The 22061-nt window shown below is 39.9% G+C and overlaps 1 pseudogene; it reads right to left on the bottom strand.

Moving 5' to 3' along the window:
* Nucleotides 1-349: 349 nt before the first annotated feature.
* On the bottom strand, nt 350-527 carry LOC141981124 (U2 spliceosomal RNA; annotated as a pseudogene).
* Between the last annotated feature and the right edge of the window lie 21534 nt (nt 528-22061).

Below are 22061 nucleotides of genomic sequence, written 5' to 3'. Positions count from 1 at the left end.
ATGAACTCCCGGGTACAGATATGTGCCACCCCACTTCTACTTACCTCCTCTTGTGTGTGGCCCTCATGGAGCGCATTGGTCAGGTCCCGGAGGGTTCCTCAGCCTGTCTGGTGGGACAGGATCTGTCCATAGGTTGCCGCTGCTGCTACTGCTCCTGCCGTTAGCTGAGTGGCTCCTGTGATTCTCCTCCTGTGCGCATGTGTTGCCGGTGAGTGCTGTGTGTGGTGAGTGAGCTCCTTTTTCATCTCAGGGACCATGGTCTTGTAGGGGGTGGTGGTGTGGAGGCACAGGGCAGGATGGAGAGGGTGCAGGATGTGGGGGGGGGAGGGTTTGGTTTGTTTTTGGTTTTTTTGGAGGCACTGCAATATCAGGTCAATGCATGGGGTGGACAGAGCAAGCCCCTATTCCATCCCCCTGTTTCAAAAATCAATTTAAGATACAGTCCTCAAATAAAGGACAGATCAGATATTAAACTGATAAGAACAGATATAACTTAGATAATTTTTGTACTTTACGGTCCAAGAGACACATGTAAATTTTTCATCTTGGGGCCAAAAGACCAAAAACATCAAGACACTTGATCACAGCCTTGGTTATGTGAGGGAGCAGGCGGGGATGGAACTGATCTCTTCCCTGCTGGAACTGTGTGAGTGTCAGTGACGAATGCTGTTTATGGTGGATTTGTTTTTTCCCAGTGGGCTTCTGGGACCTTGTATACTTCTGGAGCATGAGACCTTCTATGTAAAACCAGCCTTATGGGGAAGACAGCCCCATTTCAGCTCCCATGGTAGGAAACTGCTCCCAGCAATGTGTAGATTGGATTAGGTGATACCAGCCTTTTGAATACCTCCAGGGCATAGAGCCATGGAGCTTCTGCTGCCATTAAATGCAGGGCATTTCTGATATGCTCCAGGATTTGATTGAGGGATAATTGGAGAATGTCCCTTGAGTTGGGTGTGGCAGGTTACTGAGCCAATGGAAGAGGGATATGTCTGTGCTGGGGCAGCTTGTCTTTCTCCTCTCTCCTCATTTTCCCTCAGGATCCACCCACCTCCCTGTGTGTTCTCTGCTGATTTTTAGGGGGGTATTTTAAACACGGTCATTTACACCTGTGCAAAGTGATGTAAAGTGCTTCTAAATCAGAATTCTCCACCCTATATCAGTGCAGTGTATTACACTCACTTTGCACAGGCGTCAATGACTATGCAAGTCAGTGAAGAATCAGGGCCCTCTGAATCTATCCCAGTAGTACAATGGTATTTGAGAGTGCAGCAGCTGAGCCACTCCATGAAGTCAAATAGTTAATAGCTAGGCAGATGGTGAGCTAATACTACTGTTTATTATGCAAAACCAGGCTTGCTTTACTGTTACTTTGTCCACTTCCCATCACAGTGTTTGCCTGTTTGAGCCACCTGTTTGTATCTTGTCATAAACCAAGACTGTAAGTCTTGGAGTCTGGGACAAGAACTGCATCTTTACTGCATGTCTGTACAGTGCCTAGAACAGTGAGTTGCTCATCCTTGATTATGCCCCCTGGGTTCTTTGGTACAACATGTAAGAATAATGTCAGCATGTAAATTATAGTATGTAAACTATAGAGTCAGCATCCTACTGATCTGAACAGGGGACAGTTCACAACTCTCTAATATTTTTTCAGGCCTTTTGTAGACTCAGGAGGACAACATCTATTGGCTGATATTTGGATGGTTTTCTTCACAAACGTAATATTAGAGAATGGATGAGGCTACCCCAGGATGAAGTGTAGGAGAGGGAAAATGATAAGCAAAGCACCACTGGTAGTATGCACAGACAGGAGAGGTAGCTGAGGGAGAAATAAGAGAGATAGGAAGAAAATCAGGAGACTACTGGATTGAGAGAGCCAAAAAATGACAGAGTAATCGTGTGTGTTGAAAACAGCAGAAGACTCTAGGAGGACAAGATTAGGCCCTTTTAGGAGTGGTCCAGAAGGAAGTCAGTTGTAAACTTGTTACGAGCAGTTTCAGTGGCGTGGAAGGGGCAAAACTGGATGGCAGGTTATATGAGAAAAGTAGAGGAAACTCAAGGCAGTGGGAATAGAGTGCACACACAAAGATTCTCTAGGCAAAGTGGAGGTGGGAGATAGAGTTGTACCTGGAGAGGCGAGTGTGGCCAATGAAGAGTTTTTATGACAATGCATATCAAAATTTTTATTCTAAATACAAACCTAGATGAGTGAGAGGTAAAAATTCTATTGTTCAAAGCCTAAAATTGAGAAATATCATTGTTATCCTTGAATTAATTCTGCTTATATTTCTCAGATGTAACCTATACTGCCCACAGGGATACACATCAAATGTAAAAAAATAGCAATATCATATACCCCGGATGAGACTCTCAGCTGGTGTAAATTGTTTTAATTCTCTGGATGTCAGTGGAGCTACGATGGCTTACGTCTTCTGGGAACCTGCCCCTGCCAGATTGTGCACAGGCAAAAAGCGACAGCCACTTGAATTTAATAGAATTCATGGGCATAGTGCCATAGAGATGTCTGGATAAGGAAATGGATGTGTTAGGGAAATGTACATCACAAAACATACATGCTAAGTGGTGGTTTTGCTTTACCAAAAAAGGAAAAGCCAATCAAAACAGAAAACCCACACCACACACAACCAAAAAATCCCCACCGACTTTCATGCTGGAAACTTCCCGCTAGCAATAGACCCAGAGGAAAGTCGGAATCACAAGTTACAAACCACCTGCCCCCCAGAAAAAGAGACCTCCCCCAAAACGAAAACAAAAAACCCCACATGCAAACTCAGTTTGTTTTTCCACAGTACTGACAATGGAAACATACTGATTAATGGTGTGGGGTTTAATTTCTACTGTGAAGGCTAGTTAGAGCTCAGTAACTAATGTGATTTAATAAAACAGATAACAATGCACTCCTGTGTTCATCTTTTTCAAGTGGATTTTAATCCTGGAAAGGGCTCAAAACACTTTAAAAAAAGGTACTTAATTGCTCAAGTATGTGCAATTTTAAAATTAAATTGTGTCTATATGTCTAAATTAAAACACATACTCTGCCGAGGAGCAGCTGATTTCATCCAGACAGCCAGATTCAAATGACTGAGAAACCTTTGCTATATTACCACAAGCTTTGTGATATTGTGGACAGTCTTAATAGTAGCCTTTGGATGTCTGTTAATAAGCAATTGTGATATATATATATATATAATGTCATATATATAGAGGGTGAAATCTTGGCTCCATCAAAGTCAATGATAGTTTTGCCTTTGACTTCAATGGGCCCAGGATTTCATCCATTATGAATATGTCTTCACAGGGCGTAAGCTAGAAAGATTCCATCCCTCCACATGCCTTCATGGTGAACAGGATTTATAATTTAATATCCATCAAAGTAATGATGTTTCTGAAGCTGAAAAGCTAATCTTCTCTTTCCCTGAGCACAGCTCTTATTAAAACATGCAGCCCAAATGACCATGGACACAATCTCCACCAGCCCAGTAGGTCTGTGCATGTTTCCTGAAGGGTGTGACAATCTGTCACTCAGCATGAGTATCTTACATTAGAACTGTTGAATTGTACAGCAGGTGTGTGAAGGAAGGAAGGAAGGAAAGCAGGCAGGCAGCCAGCTGGCCACCCACACATTGCTGCAACATGCCTGCTACAGCCTGCTCTAATACTGCTGAATGTAAGTGTCTAAAAATCCACTTGGACATTTTTAACTTTTAGGTCCCTGCCTTACCTTTTGGACATTCACTTGCTGTGTACTGTGAGAGGTGTCTAGACAGATGTCTAGATAATTATATGGACAGAGAAACCCCGTGTCTTGAATTAATTCTGTTGAAAATGGTAGGTCAGTAGGTAGGGCCAGCTCTACAAGCAGGGCAGAACAAGTGGTCACCTAAGGCAGCAAAAGAGTCTGTAAGTGGCTTTGTTTGGGCGACTAAGGGCCAATAAAGGATAAACACTTGCTGGTTTGCTTAGGGCAGAAGAAGCCCTAGGGCTGGTCTGGCCCTGTAAATGGGCTAACATTAAAAAGTACATTGGGACAGGACTAGCTCAAATTTCATATAGTAAAATCAACATGAGATTTTTATGGGGTTTCCCACCTAAATGCTAGCCCAGTAAATAAAAAAAAAGTGCTTACAGAAACGTTGCATTATCCGTAGTAGGCAGTGTGAAGTTACCCTCTTGCTGTAAAATATAAACAGTCTGCATCTAGGGTTTGCCAGCTTTATTTAGTTATTTATTACTACTAAGCAATGAGATATTTTTAAATGTCCTTCCCCACTAATGTAATACATAATGTACAATCCTGTTAGTGGGAGAAAAAATGGCTTAAGGGAATAGATAATGGGCTGTAAAGCTTTTCACCTCTAATCACTAGTTCAAATCCAGATCAGGCTGGTAATGATCAAGAGTGGTTACTATCTGATTGTTGTTTGGTAACCTGTGGGAAATTGGTTTGATAGATTAGATCCAATGGACATGTATTTACATAATAAAAATATCACTATACCTGTTAGTCATTGGCAAACTTCCTTGTAGTCTCAGGAAAGAGGCCAAAGACTGGAATGGGTATAGACACTGAAATATCCTCTACTCCCCTGGTGCAGGGTTGAGGCAGATTTGTGAAGCAGTATGGGGGCTGCTTGCATTGCTTGTGCCTGTCTTGAACAGCCCCTGTTCTATGAAAGTTTGTTAGTCTCTTTCTGGCACTGGTCAAGATGGCTGTCTCTCAGACCAGGAGGAGGAAACTTGACTGCTAGGAACTCTTTTTGCCTGCGGGGCTGTTTTCTGGGGGCTCATACATGCACACATTTGAAGAGAATTCTTCTGGGCAGTGTCCACTGACTCACTCAGCGCATTCTCAGAGCAATGGGCACTGTCCAAGGTTCTTTGCACTGGGTTCCTCTCTGGTTCCCAGTTACTATTCCTCTAAACCCACTCCTCTTGCTACCTATTTTTGGTTGTTCCTGCAGTTAGTTGACTTCTGTGTCTTGGTGGCCCTGCCCCTCTTCTGAAGGTGAGGCCACTGTTGTTCCAGCAGAAGAGCCCATTTCCCAGAGGTCAAATAGACTGAGCCCTTTGAACACCAAATCCACATAAATTTCTTTTTAAAAAAATAACACACTAGCTGTCAGACTGTGTAGTGGCGTGGCAGTAAAGTGACAATGTTGTTGGTGGCCTGAGCCATTCTGTAACCTTCTTTAGTGGGTTTTAAGTTGTCAGTAACTCGGTGGATTCTTTCTGATTTGCCAGGATCTAAATTCCATTCCATTCACTGCAGCTCGAACACTGATGTGCAAACAGTTAATTCACAAGTACACATGACATTAAGAAACTAATGCTTTGACTGTGCTTCTGTGCTCCCTTATATCTAACAGGATATTTAATAACTTTAATGTGCAGCAGAGTATAGTGCACAGAACATGTTAGTATGCCAGGCATACAGTACTAGGATCACTAGAATTAGGATTACTGTTTGACTAGAATATGCACAAACCTCCATACTATGATGGCATGAAGATTCTTTTCCTGGCAATACTCACATAATTTACGCTATATTGCAGAGTGAATGAAATATCTAATTTGCTGCTTCGGGCTTAATACAAAGCCCACTGGTGTCAATAGAAAGACCATATTGACTTTGGTGGACTTTGGAGCAAATCCTTGGTGACTACTGACTTTTCTTAGAGGCAGCTTTAAGCACTTTCACGTAATACATTTGTTTTGTGGTTGTGGGTAGGGTGACCAGATAGCAAATGTGAAAAATTGGGACGGGGGTGGGAGGTAATAGGAGCCTATATAAGAAAAAGACCAAAAAATCAGGACTGTCCCTATAAAATCGAGACATCTGGTCACCCTAGTTGGGGATGATGCACAAATGTGTCTTTTTTATATCACCTCATTCACTCGCTAGCTTGTCTACAACTGTTGAGAAATATTTTCTTTTCAGCTAAAAATATTGGCCAAAACCCACCTGTTTTACGTTTAAAACAGAAAGTTTTGATTTGGAAAAACCACTGCAGTGCCTTATGGAAGCACTCAAGTGCCCCATGCCCCTCTTCTCCTGCATGGCGCAAGCTCCTTGGCCAGACTATAACTCCACAGATGCACCACACTCTCCCTTTTTGCTGACACCCTCTCCCCGCCAAAATGCATCCTGGGAGTTTCTGGATGTGGCGCATCCTGGGAGATGTAAGAAGCCTACTCTGTAGAAGGGGATGGGGACATGAGATACTTGAACTACGATTTCCCTAAGATACCACTTTTCCAAATAAAAGTTTTTTGACAATGTCAAAACCTCCCATGGAAAACAAACATTTTTCTTTAAAAAAAATACCTGTAGTCAAAACTAAACAGTTCTAATGGAAAATTTTCAATTAGCCTTAGTCTACATTTACCCATCCACTTGCAAATGGTGAGCAGAAAACTTGCTCTGGTAAGTGAGGGGACTTACTCTTCAGTTCCTATAGAATTTAAACTTCAATTTAATAAGTAAAAAAAAGGTCCAAGTCCACATAGTTGTGTAGAGAAACCTTCTGAATGGGGTCCCGCAGAGCGCCGTCCTTCTGAATCTGTAGGGAGATAGGTTCAAATTGCCCAAATCATGAATCCTGGGTCCTGCCGGAGTTCGTGATCCCCTGGATGATTTGTCAATGGACGACATTAAGCAAGGAAACTGTGCCATGGACACTGATTGCATGAAATGGTTTGTTGTGTCACTTGCTCCAGCAATGTTTTATTGCATCTGTGATTTGTTGCACTAACACTGGTTCTGACAGAATCGTTTTGTTACATCCATTCATGGCACATGGTAGTTATTGCTATACCAGTGCATACTGGGGATCCTGGAGCACTATCACTATGTGCCAGTGCCTGTGAGATGAAAAACTTACTGTAGTTGTAGCAAACAACCATTACAATCAAGAATGCTTATAAAATATCTGGAATGGTGGTTGTGCCTGGTTGCAAGAGGCTGTACAAAAGTTGCAAGCTTAGTGTATCAGAATCAAGCCCTGACTTACACTGAGTAGTACCTTATTTGAGTAGGACTACTTGAGGAGCAAAATACTTCTCCGCCTGAGTAACAGTATCACAATTTATCCCCATGTATATACAGGGCCACCCTTTGTCTTTTTCTTTGTGTACCCATCTGTAGTGATTATAGAATAGGATACTTGGAGCCAGGACTCTTTGGTTGTGTTTCCAGCTCCGCCACTGTTTTGCTGAGAGACCTTGAGCAAATCACAAACTTTCTTTGCCTCAGTTTGCCATCTTTTACTACATGGGTATACTGAAATTTGCCTCCCTTACAGCAGCGTAGTGTGACTTCATTCATGTTTGTAAAAAGCTGAGGTTCTCAGATAAAGCTGCTACTCTTCTCATGCATTATCTATATTTTATTTTCAGAAGTAAGGTATTTGAGTAAATTATAAAATGCAAAAGTTTGTGATTCACTATTGACAATAAGGTTAATGAAACCCAAATTATTATTTTTCACCTTCACTGGACAGGTTTGCAAACAGTCCCATAAATCTACGGGATTTTGTGCCAGCTGCAGCTATTCCAAATTATTTTCGTGAATAAGCTGTCACTTGTCCAGCATCTTTTTTTAGAGACATTAAATAGGAGATTTCTCCCAGCCTGATGAAACACACGTGGAGAGAAATATGAGTGGTCTATTCCCTGCAATCATTTCATCTTTGAATTTTAGCTACTAATAATGACTTAGGGGCAAATTCTACCCTCAGTAACTCCTAATGATTTCAGAAAGAGCTCTACATGCATATCTGCGGACAGAATTTTGGTCTTTCAAAGGTTAATAATAATTAGGCAGCAGCTCTGGAACAAGTCAGCTAAGGCACTATTTTTAGTTCATTCTTCGTGACTGTTGTGTGTTCAGACCATGACTTCATGAAAACAGGACTCACATGATACATTTGAATTTATACACCCACTATATATATATAGATACATATAGATATAGATGCAGGGATATATTGATATTTGTATGGTGGATATGTGTATGTATCCAAGCACACAAGCATCCATATATATAGATGCAGGGATATACTGATATTTGTAGGGTTTACATGTGTGTGTCCAAGCATCACAGCCATTCCACAATTGTTGATTGTAATGTATTATTATAGCCATAGTAAAAGAAATAATTTTCCAGAACTGGCTGCTCACATTTTTTTTCCCCTCAGAAAATGATTGTCGTGGACACAATAAAATCGGTTAATTCTGTTCAGTGATTGGCTTGATATTTTAACATCTTGAATCCATGGAAAGCATTAATCTATAACGCATTTTTTCTACTAATTACCTTCAGTATATAACTTGAGAACTACTCGTGAATCTGCTCGATTGAGCACTGATTGCTCACAGTGTTCTGTTTCATGTAAACAGAGCTCTAGCAATTAAAGCGGTGTGCAATGCTACCATGTTTTTTTCTTTTTTTCCTCCCCTAGTCCTAAATTCCTCTTATCGTGTGGGCAAAGCTTTCTGGTAGTCCGCAAGCTCCTCTTGTGCTGAAAAGCCTCTGCATTCTATGCTGTGAATAGCTGAAATACTGCAGTGAGAGTTTTTACATTGGAAAAGAGATTTTACCAGTTCTGCTTTTGTCAAAATCTTTATGAATGATATTTTTGTAATATCACTTGCTCCAGTTTGGATTTAAAATTATAATTAAAGCTGGTGCATGCTATCTGTGTTGCATTCTTCCTGAACCTTAATATTTAGGCAGAGGGATCTTCACACTGCAAACCAGTAAAAGAGAGAATATTAATCCAAAAAAAGCAATTTCCTCTTCCTTTCCTAAACTATATCCATGTTGCTAATATTGAAACTTATTGTCAGCAGTGTTCTCCTTCACAGTACAGCATGCTCTTCTGCTTTTGTGTCCACTGAGGTCACAATCCAGTGAGGTCACTTTGGACACAATGGCAGAGTGACAAAGGAGTGTACTTTCTCTGCAGGTTAGGATTGGAAAGGTGAATGGACTTTGAAGGAGAAAGCCCATGTTTGGACGAGAATATTTTTCATAATTAGGATATGTGACAAGGAAAATTAGGAAATGGAAGGTAAATGCATTTATCATTACATATTACACATTTTAAAGTTTTCCCCAATATGAATTCAGCATTTGGTTTAGTTTGGATCCCATAGTTAGCACAGATACTTCTGAGATCGTGTATGTCTTGGGCTGGATGGAGTTAAAAATACTGGCTGACGTTCTGCTCTCATTTACATGTAGGAAACCCAAATAATGTTATTCCAAGTGATACAGCATAATGGGGCTGCATGTGCCTAGTTGTGAGCAAAATTTGGCATGGTAAGTCATCACTTTTCACAATTTTCTTTCCTCAAGGAATAATAACTCAATCCTGCAACCCTTACATGTGTAGGCTTGGATTGTCAAAGGACTTAATGGACTTAGGTGCCCAACTCCCACTGGCTTTCAGTAAGAACTGGCACCTAACTTCCTTATGCTCCTTTGACAATCCTAGTCATAACTGTTATTGGTAATCGCAGTAATTAAGAACTAGTTGATTTAACTGGGAGTACTCATGTGAATCATTAGTATTTATGTGAGTAAGAACTGTAGGGCGTGGCCTTCAGTATTTTTTCTTTGAAAGATGGGTCTTAAGGGTCATAACAGAAAACTTGACAGAAGATAGAAATTTGTTACCCTTTTTGTAGAGTTTTGGACACTGTCATGCACGGCTAAAAGAAGACGCTATTTATTTTGCTCAGTTGTACCACCTCTGTCTCAATATGAGTAGGATGATGCCTGCCCTCAGTCTATCTAATCTATCTATCTATCTATCTCATAGATTCATAGATTTTTAAGGTCACAAGGGACCAATAGATCATCTAGTCTGAACTCTTTTATAACTGAGGCCATAGAATTTTACCCAGTTTCTCCTCTACTGAACCAATAACTTGTGTTTGACTAAAGCACATTTTCCAGAAAGGCACTAGGTCTTGATGTGAATATATCAACAGATGGAGAATCCACCTGTTCCCTTAGTAGTTTGTTCCAATGGTTACTCACCCTCACTGTTAAAAAAGGGCCTTATTTTTAATTTAAATTTGTCTTTAAGTTCCCATCATTGGTTCTTGTTATGTCTTAGCTAGATGAAAGAGCCCTTTAGCACCTGGTATTTTCTCCCCATGCAGGTAGTTACACACTGTAATCAAGTCACCTCTCAATCTTTTTTTTTTTTTTTTTGGTGTGATAGGCTAAACAAGTAGGGATCCTGAAGTTCCTCATTGTAAGGCATTCCAGCCTTTGAATACTTTTGTGGCTCTTCTGTGCACCCTCTCAAATTTTTCAGCATCCTTTAAAAAACATGGATACCAGAACTGGACAAAGTATTCCAGTATTGGCTTCACCAATGCTGTATACAATCACCAGTAACATATAAAATCACCTCTCTGCTTCTACTCAAGGATTGCAATAGCCCTGAACTGGGTGCTCATGTTGAGTTGCTTGCCCGTTCTGACCACTGTCTTCTTTTCAGAGTCACTGCCTTCCAGTATACCATCTCCCATTCTGTAGCTGTGGTCTGTGTTTTTGTTCCTAGATGAATGACCTTGCACTTGTCTGTATTAAAATGCATTTTGTTTTAATGGGCCCAGCATACAAAGTAATCCTGGTCACTCTGTATGTCTGCTTCGTCTTCATCATTATTTACAACTCTGGCAATACTTGTATAATCCACAAATTTTATCAGCAGTTTTTTATATTTCTTCCACTTCTACAGGCATCAATGAGAGCTGATCATGCAGAAAGAAGTTAGTCTGCATATAGCAAGATGTGCAATGATTCATTTGTATAGTTTTCTAAATACTAATTTTTTTCTATTTCCTTCTGCTGGTTTTCCAGCTTTTGCAATTCAGAGTTTTGTCCAGAATGCACTAATGATATGTACATTACATTCTACAAGCAGAAAGCCAATTTAAGTTAGTCCAAATCCACTGCTTATTATCTGCTAAATATCAGCAGTGCACCATATGGTGAGGAAACAGCAAGGGTGAATTATATGCAATACAATTATGGTATGAAAACACAGTCATTTTTGTTACTGAATGGATCCTAAGTGGCGATTTGTACATAAACTAACCATTTTTTTATTTTGCATACGAAAATACACCTAGGAGCTTTACCATCTATATATCTTGTAGGGACAATGTACTTTGGTGTCATAAAAGACTGGCCAAAGCAGACAGCCTTCTTGATGGCATTCTTAACTTTGTCTTTTTTTCTTTAAGTTTTAGTTAAGTCAATGAAAAAGATCACTTACGAGTGTATTTTTTTAAATCTGTACCGGTGCATCAGTTCATACTGCATCTATAGTGAAACAAGCAGTATCTTACTGCATGCAGAAGAGGTGCACTAAAAGGGCCAATAATTTGTAAGATGTCATATCTAGGTCCCACTAGGAAACCCATTATCAAGTTGCAGGAGCATAGACTAAATGTAGTGTTCTATTCTTCCTACCCACAAAACCCACAGCAAAGCTGCTCCATATAGTCCTATCATGATTGGAGCATTGCACCATAGAAATGTGTAGAGCTGGAGAGGTCATGTCGTCTACCTCCTGCCCCTACCTCCTTCCGACACTGAGGCAGGACCAAGTAATACTTGAAATCATTCCTGACAGGTGTTTGTCTAATGTGTTCTAAGAACTTCCAGTGATGTGGATTCCACAGCCTCCCTTGGTAACATATTTCAGTACTTAACTATCCTTATAGTTAGAAAGCATTTCCTAATATCTAACCTAAATCATCTTTGCTGCAGATTAAGCCAATTACTTCTTGTCCTACCTTCAGTGGGCATGGAGAACAATTGATCTCCATCCTTTTATAACAGCCCTTAATATATTTGAAAACTGTTATCAGGGTCATCATCAGTTTTCTTTTCTCAAGACTAAACGTGCCCAGTTATTTTTCATCTTTCCTTGTATTCTTTTATCATTTTTGTTGCTGTCTTCTGAACTCTCTCAAAACTGGATAAAATATGCTAGTGGAGGTTTCACCAGCTGAATAGAGTGGAACAATTACCTCCCATGCCTTACATATGAGATGACTGTTAATACACTCCAGAATGACATTTGCCTCTTTTGCAACTGCATCACATTGGTGTCTCATATGCAGTGATCCACTATACCCACCAGATCTTTTTCTGCAATACTACTGCCTAGCCAGTCATTTCCAATTTTGTAATTGTACATTTGATTTTTCTTTTCTAAGTGCAATACTTTGCACTTTATTGAATATTATCTTGTTGATTTCAGGCCAATTAATCAATTTGTCAAGGTTGTTTGAATTCTAATCCAGTTCTGCAAAGTGCTTGAAACCCCTTCTAGTTTGGTGTCATTTGCAAATTTTATAAGCATATTCTCGACTCCATTATCCAAGTCATTAATGAAAATATTAAATAGTACTGGACCCAGGACAGACCCCTGTAGAACACAGCTAGATACAGCCTATCAGTTTGACAGCAAACCATTAAAAGCTACTCTTAGAGTGTGGTCTTTCAACCAGTTGAGCACACTTTATAGTAACTTAATCTAGACTACATTTCCCTAGTTTGCTTTTGAGAAGGTCATGTGGAACGGTGTCAAATGCTTTACTAAAATCAAGATATATCAGATCTACTGCTTCCCCCCATCCACTAGATCAGTAACCTTGTCAAAGAAAGAAATTTAAGTTGATTTGGAATTATTCGTTCTTGACAAATCCACCCTCGCTATTACTTATCACCCTATTATCCCCCTCTAGGTTGTTACAAATGGATTGTTTCATAATTTGTTCCAGTATTTTTTCAGGTATCAAAGTTAGACTCACTAGCCTATAATTCCTCAAGTTCTCTTTGTTCCTCTTCTTAAAGATAGGTACTGTGATTTCTCCTTTTCAGTCCTCTGGTACCTCATCTATCCTTTATGAGTTCTTGAAGATAATCACGAATGGTTCCAAGATTGCTTCAGCTAGTTCTTTTAAGTACCCTATGGTGAATTATGTCAGGCCCTGCTAATTTGAATACATCTAATTTATTTGAATATTTGTAACCTGTTCTTTCTCTATTCTATGTTCTGTTGCTTTTCCCTTGTTGTTAATATTAATTGTGTTAAGCATCTGGTCATTATTAATTTTTTATTAAAGACTGATGCAAAATAGGCATTAAATACATCAGCTATCTTGATTTGTCATTAGCTTTCCTTCCTCACTAAGTAGAGGACCCACACTTTCCTTCATCCTTTCTCTTCCCCTAATGTATTTACAGAATATATTTATAGGCATTCTGGGATGGAACCTAAGAGTCAGCATGTGTGGTCTATAGGTCTGTGCAGATACTGACCCTTCTAACTCAGCCCTGGCTTTTTACTCAAAGCCCTGGGGAGATTTAGTTGAAATAATCTGTAAAGGGGTGTGTTCTTTCAGGGTGTGCTTTTGCAGAGTAAGTGTGTGCCCACTTTGGAGGCCACTTTGCAGTTCCAAAATTTGTCTTGAAGATCAGGTAGGAAGTGTCTTTCCTGTGAAAATGATCATTTCTAGTATTCACCAACCCCATCTGAGCTCCAGCTACACAGATCCCAAAGGGCAAGAAGCTGATGGAAAAATTAATGGACTATCTGGAGTGACAAAATGAATGTGAATTTCTGAAAAACAGTGGCATCAATAATGGGCATGCTCTTCACTAACATAGTCATTCATGATAATATATGGTTGGTGAGTCATTTAAGGTACGAAATTGTATTCTGCTTTGTATTCCTCAGTAATCAAAGCTTTAATGTACACTAATACTCATGCTGTGCTCTGGAGGTTTCCAACATATTTGTCATCTCAACATTTATATTTTAAAATAGCCCCCACAAGGTTTTATCCTTGTTATTAAGAAACAGATTCTTTTACTATGCTCCTGCTGGGGGTGTGGGAATCCATATTTTTAAAAGGATTAGCATCAGCCAGTCAGAGCTCATGGATTCTGGACAGTTATGGACTGATACCTATACATCTATTCCTCTTTTATGCAATTCCCTGTACTCTGACTTATGCAGGAGTTCTGATATGCATAACAGCTGTGCAGTTATTTCTCAATAATCATATAGTATGGAAATGTCTGTAGTCTGACTGGCCAATAATAGCTCTAAGTATCAAAGCACAATGGTTATATTCAGTAGCATTCTCAGTGGAGTGATAATTGACAATTGTCATCAGGGTACCTTATCCATATATCTACCACACACATGGGAGCCTCAACTGTGGATCCTCTTCCCATCCAGCCACCCCACAAGTCTTAGATATAACATACAATTTTTAAAAAATGAATTAATTTTCCTGGGGAAGCGGGAGCTTTGCATTATTCAATTGGTGAGGAGAAATCAAGATGGCGCGGGTTACATGGGTGATAGTGCAGAGGGAGTAGAGCAATGGAAGTTGGAGTATAAGGAGTAACCATGTGTGACATGGACAAATGATATGAAACTGTAAGCTAATTAGAGCAGAGGGACTTATAGTAGCCTGTTAGGGTCAAGGAGAAGAACATATAGAGCATATTTTAGTATAATACTCGTAATTTACTGGTGTGCCCTCTTTATTCTGTTATAATTATCCTGGGCTAATAAACTACTTCCTCTATTCGTCTAGGAGTTTGCCTAGCCCCAGATATGGTTATCATCTTGGAAACAAAAAGTGTGTTACTCTTTAAATAATACATAAGTTATACTGAATGTCACATTAGATGTATGTAGAAACTGAGTTTGATATTGAAAAATCTTTGATGAAAATCTTATGAGCTACCTTGCTTTTTAGAAGTTGTCGCATTTATGCTATTTTTGAGTCAAGATTTTAGGGAAGATTAATACTATTTTGAATGAGACCATACAAGTTTTAACACATCATAAATTTTATATTTCTGAATTTTGGGGTGGGTTTAACAAACAAAATCAAGCGGAATAATTCTTTTTGTTAATATATAGCTGTTCATCTTGAAAAAATACACATCTGATCGATTTCAAATGGACAACAAGTCTGACCCAGACTGCCCTTTATAAAAAAGGAGCCAAGGAAATATTGTGTGGCAGTTAGAAAGTAAACCCCACCCCAAACTTCTATAGAAACAAGAAAACACAACAGGTACCACAGGGCAGTAAAACACTCCCCTTATAAAAGGCTAGGTTTCCATAAAATTCCAGCAGTTTCGTTAAAATCAAACTTGTGGGACTGCATGGCTCAGAAGACTGCTAATGTACTACAGAAACTTTCACCACTAAGTCATTATTTCAAATTCAGCCTACTAGTTGTCCTGTGCTATCCTTCTGTATAGATTGTGTGAGTGAGAGAAAGAGAGCAAAATTAATATTCTCCACATGTAAAATATATATAAGGCAGATTTAGAACTGAAAACAATTTTATAGCCTGAAACACTAATATATATATAAAATCCTATTATGTCCTGATCTTGCCATCCTTTTCATGCACAAAACACCCTTGAATTACACATACAGGGTAAATGTAGGCTCTAGCCCTTGTATGCAAATTAATTATAAATATACCTAACTTTGTATTACATATTGTCTGGCATGTTCAATCAAGGTAACTATTTTCAGAAACATTCCAGTTGTGGGGGGTGTGTGTGTGTGAGGGAGAGAGAGAGAGAGATGTACATATAGTTCTTGGAGGTGTAGGTTATGCTTATGTGCAATAGTTCTGATGAAATATCTGACTAAGAAATGAGAAATGTATGTATTTTCCACATAGTCCTCTAATTTGAACAAAAACACATAAAGGGATAAATGTGCACAGATATTTGTGAACCTAAATGTAACACAGGGGACAGACTCCAAAACCATCAGCAAGTTTTCTCAGTATTCTCCAGTAACGCATAAGTATGTTTGCATAAGCTAACTTGTAATGTGGGAGACACACACTTTCAGGTACTATAGAAAAGGCCTGTAATTCCTCCTCTCATCTTTTATTCAAGTTTGCAATACGAATTACACCTCTACCATAAATGAGAAATAGTGTTCATCCCTAGCTCACATATACACATTTTATAAAGCTAATGTGAAGTATAGAAAAGCCATAGTTTTATAAATTAGGCCTTCAGTATGTGGGGATTTTGTGCAGTGATAAATAACAGGTCTAAATATTTAGCAGAGCAAGTCATGACATACCTGTTAACATCCATTTCAGCATTCTTTTTAGTGGGGAACTAGATTTCCTCCAGGAGAGACTGGAACAGTGCAGATCAGTTTACACTTTTTAGTTAGCGTTTATGTGGCTTATGGGTAAGATATTGACACACAGGTGGCTCTCCTTCCTCTGTTTTTGTCGACTACTGAGAGCAAAAACATTTGTATTAAATAAAAAAGGAAAAAAGCACCTTTATTTTCAGAAGCAAGAGGTCATAGTATGCAAAGTGATTGATTGTTTTTAAAATCACCAAAGTGCTGTTATTTGTTTGAATTATTAAAATTAGAAGTCTTGTCAGACTAAAATTCAACTCCAGATGTATGTGTGGAGCGGGCAAGAGGGAAAAATAGCAGATGCACAAATTGGTTCTGCAGAGCTGTCTGAGTCTGTGTGCTATGCTTGTTGTCCTCTCTGCTTCATAGTGACAATTTGATTATTTGGGTAAGGAATCGGTGGATGTGTAATTATCAGAAAATTAGGAAATAGGAGGGAAGACTAGAATGGGAATGTTCTGTTGAATATGAGGGAGAAATTTATGTATAAATTCTGCTAGAAGGGACTTCATCACTGCTAATATTGTTGACCTTGCAAAAAGTATACATATGGGCTATTGGAACAGAACTTTTATGTGTACATATGTTGCCTGCAAGACAATTGAAGATAGTTATTTTTTATAACTCCTTGCAAATTATAGACTTACTGTAGGATACATTATTTTGCCATGTTAATCACACAGATTCTCTGTCCTTTTATTCTAGTAAGCAGTTTTTGTCAAGCTTAATAAAACATGGAAACAAACACTTAAAATGGAAACCAGATTTTTCTTTTTTTTAAATTTTTGCATGGGACTTCAGTGATTGTGAAAGTTTCTGGATGGCCAGCCCCGGAGAATGAAATCCTTTATTTATCCACAGGGCACAGAAAGCATGGAGGGTGGCAGTGCAAGATTTCCTATGCTGCCAGTGTGTCTCAGCTCTCACCGATTTGAAAGCCAAGATGGTACGCCATTTTCTATATCCATTTCATCCTTCACCTCTCTGCTGCAACTCCCAATAAGTTTGCTAATTGATCCCATTTATGGTGGTGATTTTGATGATGTGACACTTTTTCTCTTCCAGTTGGGCTGAGACCATCAATTTATTTTATATAGCCCATCAAATAGCCAACCAACAGTAACAACTTTCAGTCTCTATTGGTCTGAGCACTGCTGGCCCACGTGCAAAAGATTCTGTATCCCCGCACCACTACTCTGAGTCATCCAGTCCCCCAGGAGTTGTGTTTTGCAGGCAAACATTTCGTTTTGAATTTTGTTAAGGTGTCAATCCTTCAGAAAGTTAGCAACAGTAAATAGGCATGGAAATGAACAAAGCTTATTAAGTTACCATTCAGGTATGTTTTATTGATTTCTTCTGTGCCTCTCAATGGAATTTGATGGGCAGGGCTAATAATGAGTTTTTTTAATGTGATCTATAAATTGAGTCAGATATGAATGTTCAGATGTTAAGCATAGACTGATCCTTTTCTAGCTGTGGAATTTTGATAGCTGATTCAGGGTTTAGGCTAATTAGCATTAGCGAGAGTCTAATATTTGCGTCAGAGCTGATATGAAAAGATTCCTGTTTCCTCCAACCAGGGATTTCAAGAGCTTTGTATTTAAATGTTTAGAGCCCACACGTAACAAGGCCAAAGGCGAGGCAATTTATTCGCCATGCACAGTTTTAGAGGGCACTTAGTTTCAAGAGTAGTGTACATGGTTGTTTATGGAACAACTGAGATATTTTGAAAATACATACGTTTCAGGGTTGGCTAAGGGCAGCTGTTAAAAATGACTGCAGTTTGACCTACAGGCTGAAAAAAGAAACAGACTACTTTGTTCTAGGAGGGTATGATGTTTGTGGGAATTTGAACAACAGAAATATTGGGGACTGAGGATTTTTGTTTCCTCAGATTTCTTAGTCTGAGGTTAGATGTTACTGTTTTATGGTCTGCAGTTACACTATATTTGTACAATTACACAACAGTGTTAGAATGGGCAGTGAAATCACCTAATTTAGGTATGAGCATTAGTTATTTAACAATTGCTATGTGGTGTACTGTAATCTCTGAAAAGTTTTAAAATTCGGAAAGCTCCAAAATATCCCTAGTACTCCATAGGGTTAAACATTCTGAATGGTACAAATCTCTTTAAGGTGTAGGTTCTTTTAAATGCCCTTTAAGTTCACTAGGAACATGAAGAACTTGATTTGACAGTTCAGCCATCAGAATTGGTCCAGAGAGGCATACAAATAGTAAGACAAGCACAGACTGATGGAAGATGATCAAGTTTGTGGTAAAGCAGCACAACCAAAATGGTAGTATAGGAGAGTTTGTGGATAGTGAAGGGAGGATCTCAGAGGAAAAAATGGAAGTTTGGCAGAAGTGAGTGAAAGAAAAGAGAGAGCCCTGGAAGCACAATCAGAATGTTGGGAGCAGGAGTGGGATCTGGATGCAGAGAAAAAGGGGAAAGGAGCTTAAAACAGATGTATGGGAGGCATGGGAGAGGGGTACATACAGAGAAGCTATGCAGCCTCAGAGCTGCAGGTGAGGACCATATGTGCTTCAATTCTGAAAGTGCTGAGTAAACTATGGCGATAAAAGTGATTTCTCTGTAACATTTCCTAAGAAATTATGAGTGATAATCATTTTCTCAGTCTCATAATTTCTCCCTGAAGATTTTATATCTTAATTTTATTTTTAAAGAAATCTCAGCTTTCTCTTTCTTTGAATCACCTGCTGTTCACTACAGTCCATAAGTGCTTATTACAAATTGGTAATTTAGGCGACCTTAATTATTATTTACCACCGTTAGTGCCTTAGTGAAGACATTAAACAGGTAGTCTCAGGAAGAGGGAACACTGATAATAACGTCTTGAGAACTTCTGTACTGTTCACTCAATGGGAAGTACAACACATCACAGCAATTTGTATCAGTTGGAACACTGAGAAGGCAAAGAGAAAGCTGTTTGGTGAATGAGCGAAGGGGATTAAATAAATGAGTGTCACCAACACTAATATCTGTTTAACATTCGCTGTGGATAGCACCAGTTCTTTCACCTTGCAGCTGTAGAGAGCTGGTTCAAAGAATAGGTTTTAAACTGTAGCTTCTGTAAATAATACATTTGTGCCTGTACTGTGCAGTTTTAATGCTGGTTACAGAAGCACTGCACAGTTCAAACATAACTTGTTTCTCTCAGAACATGGGGCTATCATCAGTTGACCTATGGGTAAAGAGGGTAGTTTTAATTCTTGAACCGCTAATTACATGGGACCAGATAGTCTCCCCCAAGCAGAACATTGGTGTGGTGAGGGGAGTCTTCCACATCCCCAGATTGTTCTGTCGGGGAATGGGGTTTGCCCCAACCTCTCCTTGGTCTGGCCTCCAAAACCATAGATCCCATGTGATATGCTAGAGGCCAGGGGCCAGTAGAGGCCACTCTGAACCTCTTTGCTCCACAGGCAATGTGTGCATGATTCAAGAACTCAGAAAGGCACTATCCTGCCCCTTCTAGCTGTCAAGGAGGAAGATGCTCACAGCACACCCTTGCCCTTCCCTTCCTACCTACCCTGATTCTCCCTCTCCCTAGGTGCTCATCCCTAACAGTTAGAGTGCTCCACCTAGGATTTGAATACAGGTAGAAGTGGTGCAATAGAGGCAGTAGGGGAAGGTTCATGCTCAGAATGTCCCAACTACTTCAGATTTCCCAGAGGATGGATGGCATGCCCCAGAAAACCATATGGACAGCAAATGCCTAAGTGAAATCTTCTGTATAGCAGTGGGGACCCTGGACCTTGGACTTTTCATTTGATTTCTCTTTTGGGAGCAGAGTTCAGAAGTGACTTTGCAATTCCCATAAAAGTGTGCGTAGTGTGCTGGGAAAGGAGGCAGGTACTGTAAGGGACAAGAGGAATGTTAAAATGATGGGTTGGTGAGTAAAACCCATCTGCTTTCTTAGATGGGCTCCTGTTACCAGCGTCCCCTGTCTTTTAGAGATTGTCAGTGGAAGGGGAAAGAGGACTGGAAAAGAATAATCTTTGTTGTAATTCCTGCTGTCTTCTCGTAATAAATATTGTATAAGAAAAATTTAATAATAAAAAGAACTACAGGTTAAACAGCCTAAAAAAATCATTGGGCTGAAGCTGTGTCTTAATGAAGTACAAGAGAGAAAAACTCTTTTAATCAAATATAACTTTAGTAGGGACATGTGTCCCCTTAATAGCATTTTTCATTTATGACAGGTTTCAGAGTAACAGCCGTGTTAGTCTGTATTCGTAAAAAGAAAAAAGAAAAGGAGTACTTGTGGCACCTTAGAGACTAACCAGTTTATTTGAGCATGAGCTTTCGTGAGCTACAGCTCACTTCATCGGATGCATAGCATATCGTGGAAACTGCAGAAGACATTATATACACACAGAGACCATGAAACAAAACTTCCTCCCACCCCACTGTCCTGCTGCTAACAGCTTATCTAAAGTGATCATCAAGTGATCATCAAGGAAGGCCATTTCCAGCACAAATCAAGGTTTTCTCACTCTTCCCCCCCCCCCCCCAACACACACACAGACACACATACAAACTCACTCTCCTGCTGGTAATAGCCCATCCCTCTTTGAAACCTCTCTTTATAATGCGCATGATAATCAAGGTGGGTCATTTCCAGCACTAATCCAGGTTTTCTCACCCCCCCCCACACACACACACCCCCTCCAAAAACCACACACACAAACTCACTCTCCTGCTGGCAATAGCTCATCTTACAATGTGCACAGCAATAATCCAAGTTTAACCAGAACGTCTTGGGGGGGGGGGGGTTTGTAGGAAAAAAACAAGGGGAGATAGGCTACCTTGCATAATGACTTAGCCACTCCCAGTCTCTATTCAAGCCCAAATTAATAGTATCCAATTTGCAAATGAATTCCAATTCAGCAGTTTCTCGCTGGAGTCTGGATTTGAAGTTTTTTTGCTGTAAGATAGCGACCCTCATGTCTGTGATTGCGTGACCAGAGAGATTGAAGTGTTCTCCGACTGGTTTATGAATGTTATAATTCTTAACATCTGATTTGTGTCCATTTATTCTTTTACGTAGAGACTGTCCAGTTTGACCAATGTACATGGCAGAGGGGCATTGCTGGCACATGATGGCATATATCACATTGGTGGATGTGCAGGTGAACGAGCCTCTGATAGTGTGGCTGATGTTGTTAGGCCCTGTGATGGTGTTCTCTGAATAGATATGTGGGCACAGTTGGCAACGGGCTTTGTTGCAAGGATAGGTTCCTGGGTTAGTGGTTCTGTTGTGTGGTATGTGGTTGTTGGTGAGTATTCGCTTCAGGTTAGGGGGCTGTCTGTAGGCAAGGACTGGCCTTTCTCCCAAGATTTGTGAGAGTGTTGGGTCATCCTTCAGGATAGGTTGTAGATCCTTAATAATGCGTTGGAGGGGTTTTAGTTGGGGGCTGAAGGTGACGGCTAGTGGCGTTCTGTTATTTTCTTTGTTAGGCCTGTCCTGTAGTAGGTGACTTCTGGGAACTCTTCTGGCTCTATCAATCTGTTTCTTCACTTCCGCAGGCGGGTATTGTAGTTGTAAGAATGCTTGATAGAGATCTTGTAGGTGTTTGTCTCTGTCTGAGGGGTTGGAGCAAATGCGGTTGTATCGCAGAGCTTGGCTGTAGACGATGGATCGTGTGGTGTGGTCAGGGTGAAAGCTGGAGGCATGTAGGTAGGAATAGCGGTCAGTAGGTTTCCGGTATAGGGTGGTGGTGATGTGACCATCGTTTATTAGCACTGTAGTGTCCAGGAAGTGGATCTCATG

The sequence above is a fragment of the Natator depressus genome, chromosome 1 (assembly GCF_965152275.1).
Source record: "Natator depressus isolate rNatDep1 chromosome 1, rNatDep2.hap1, whole genome shotgun sequence".
NCBI lineage: Eukaryota > Metazoa > Chordata > Testudines > Cheloniidae > Natator > Natator depressus.
Note: the sequence above shows the minus strand (reverse complement) of the source record. Positions and strands in the feature narration are given on the sequence as shown.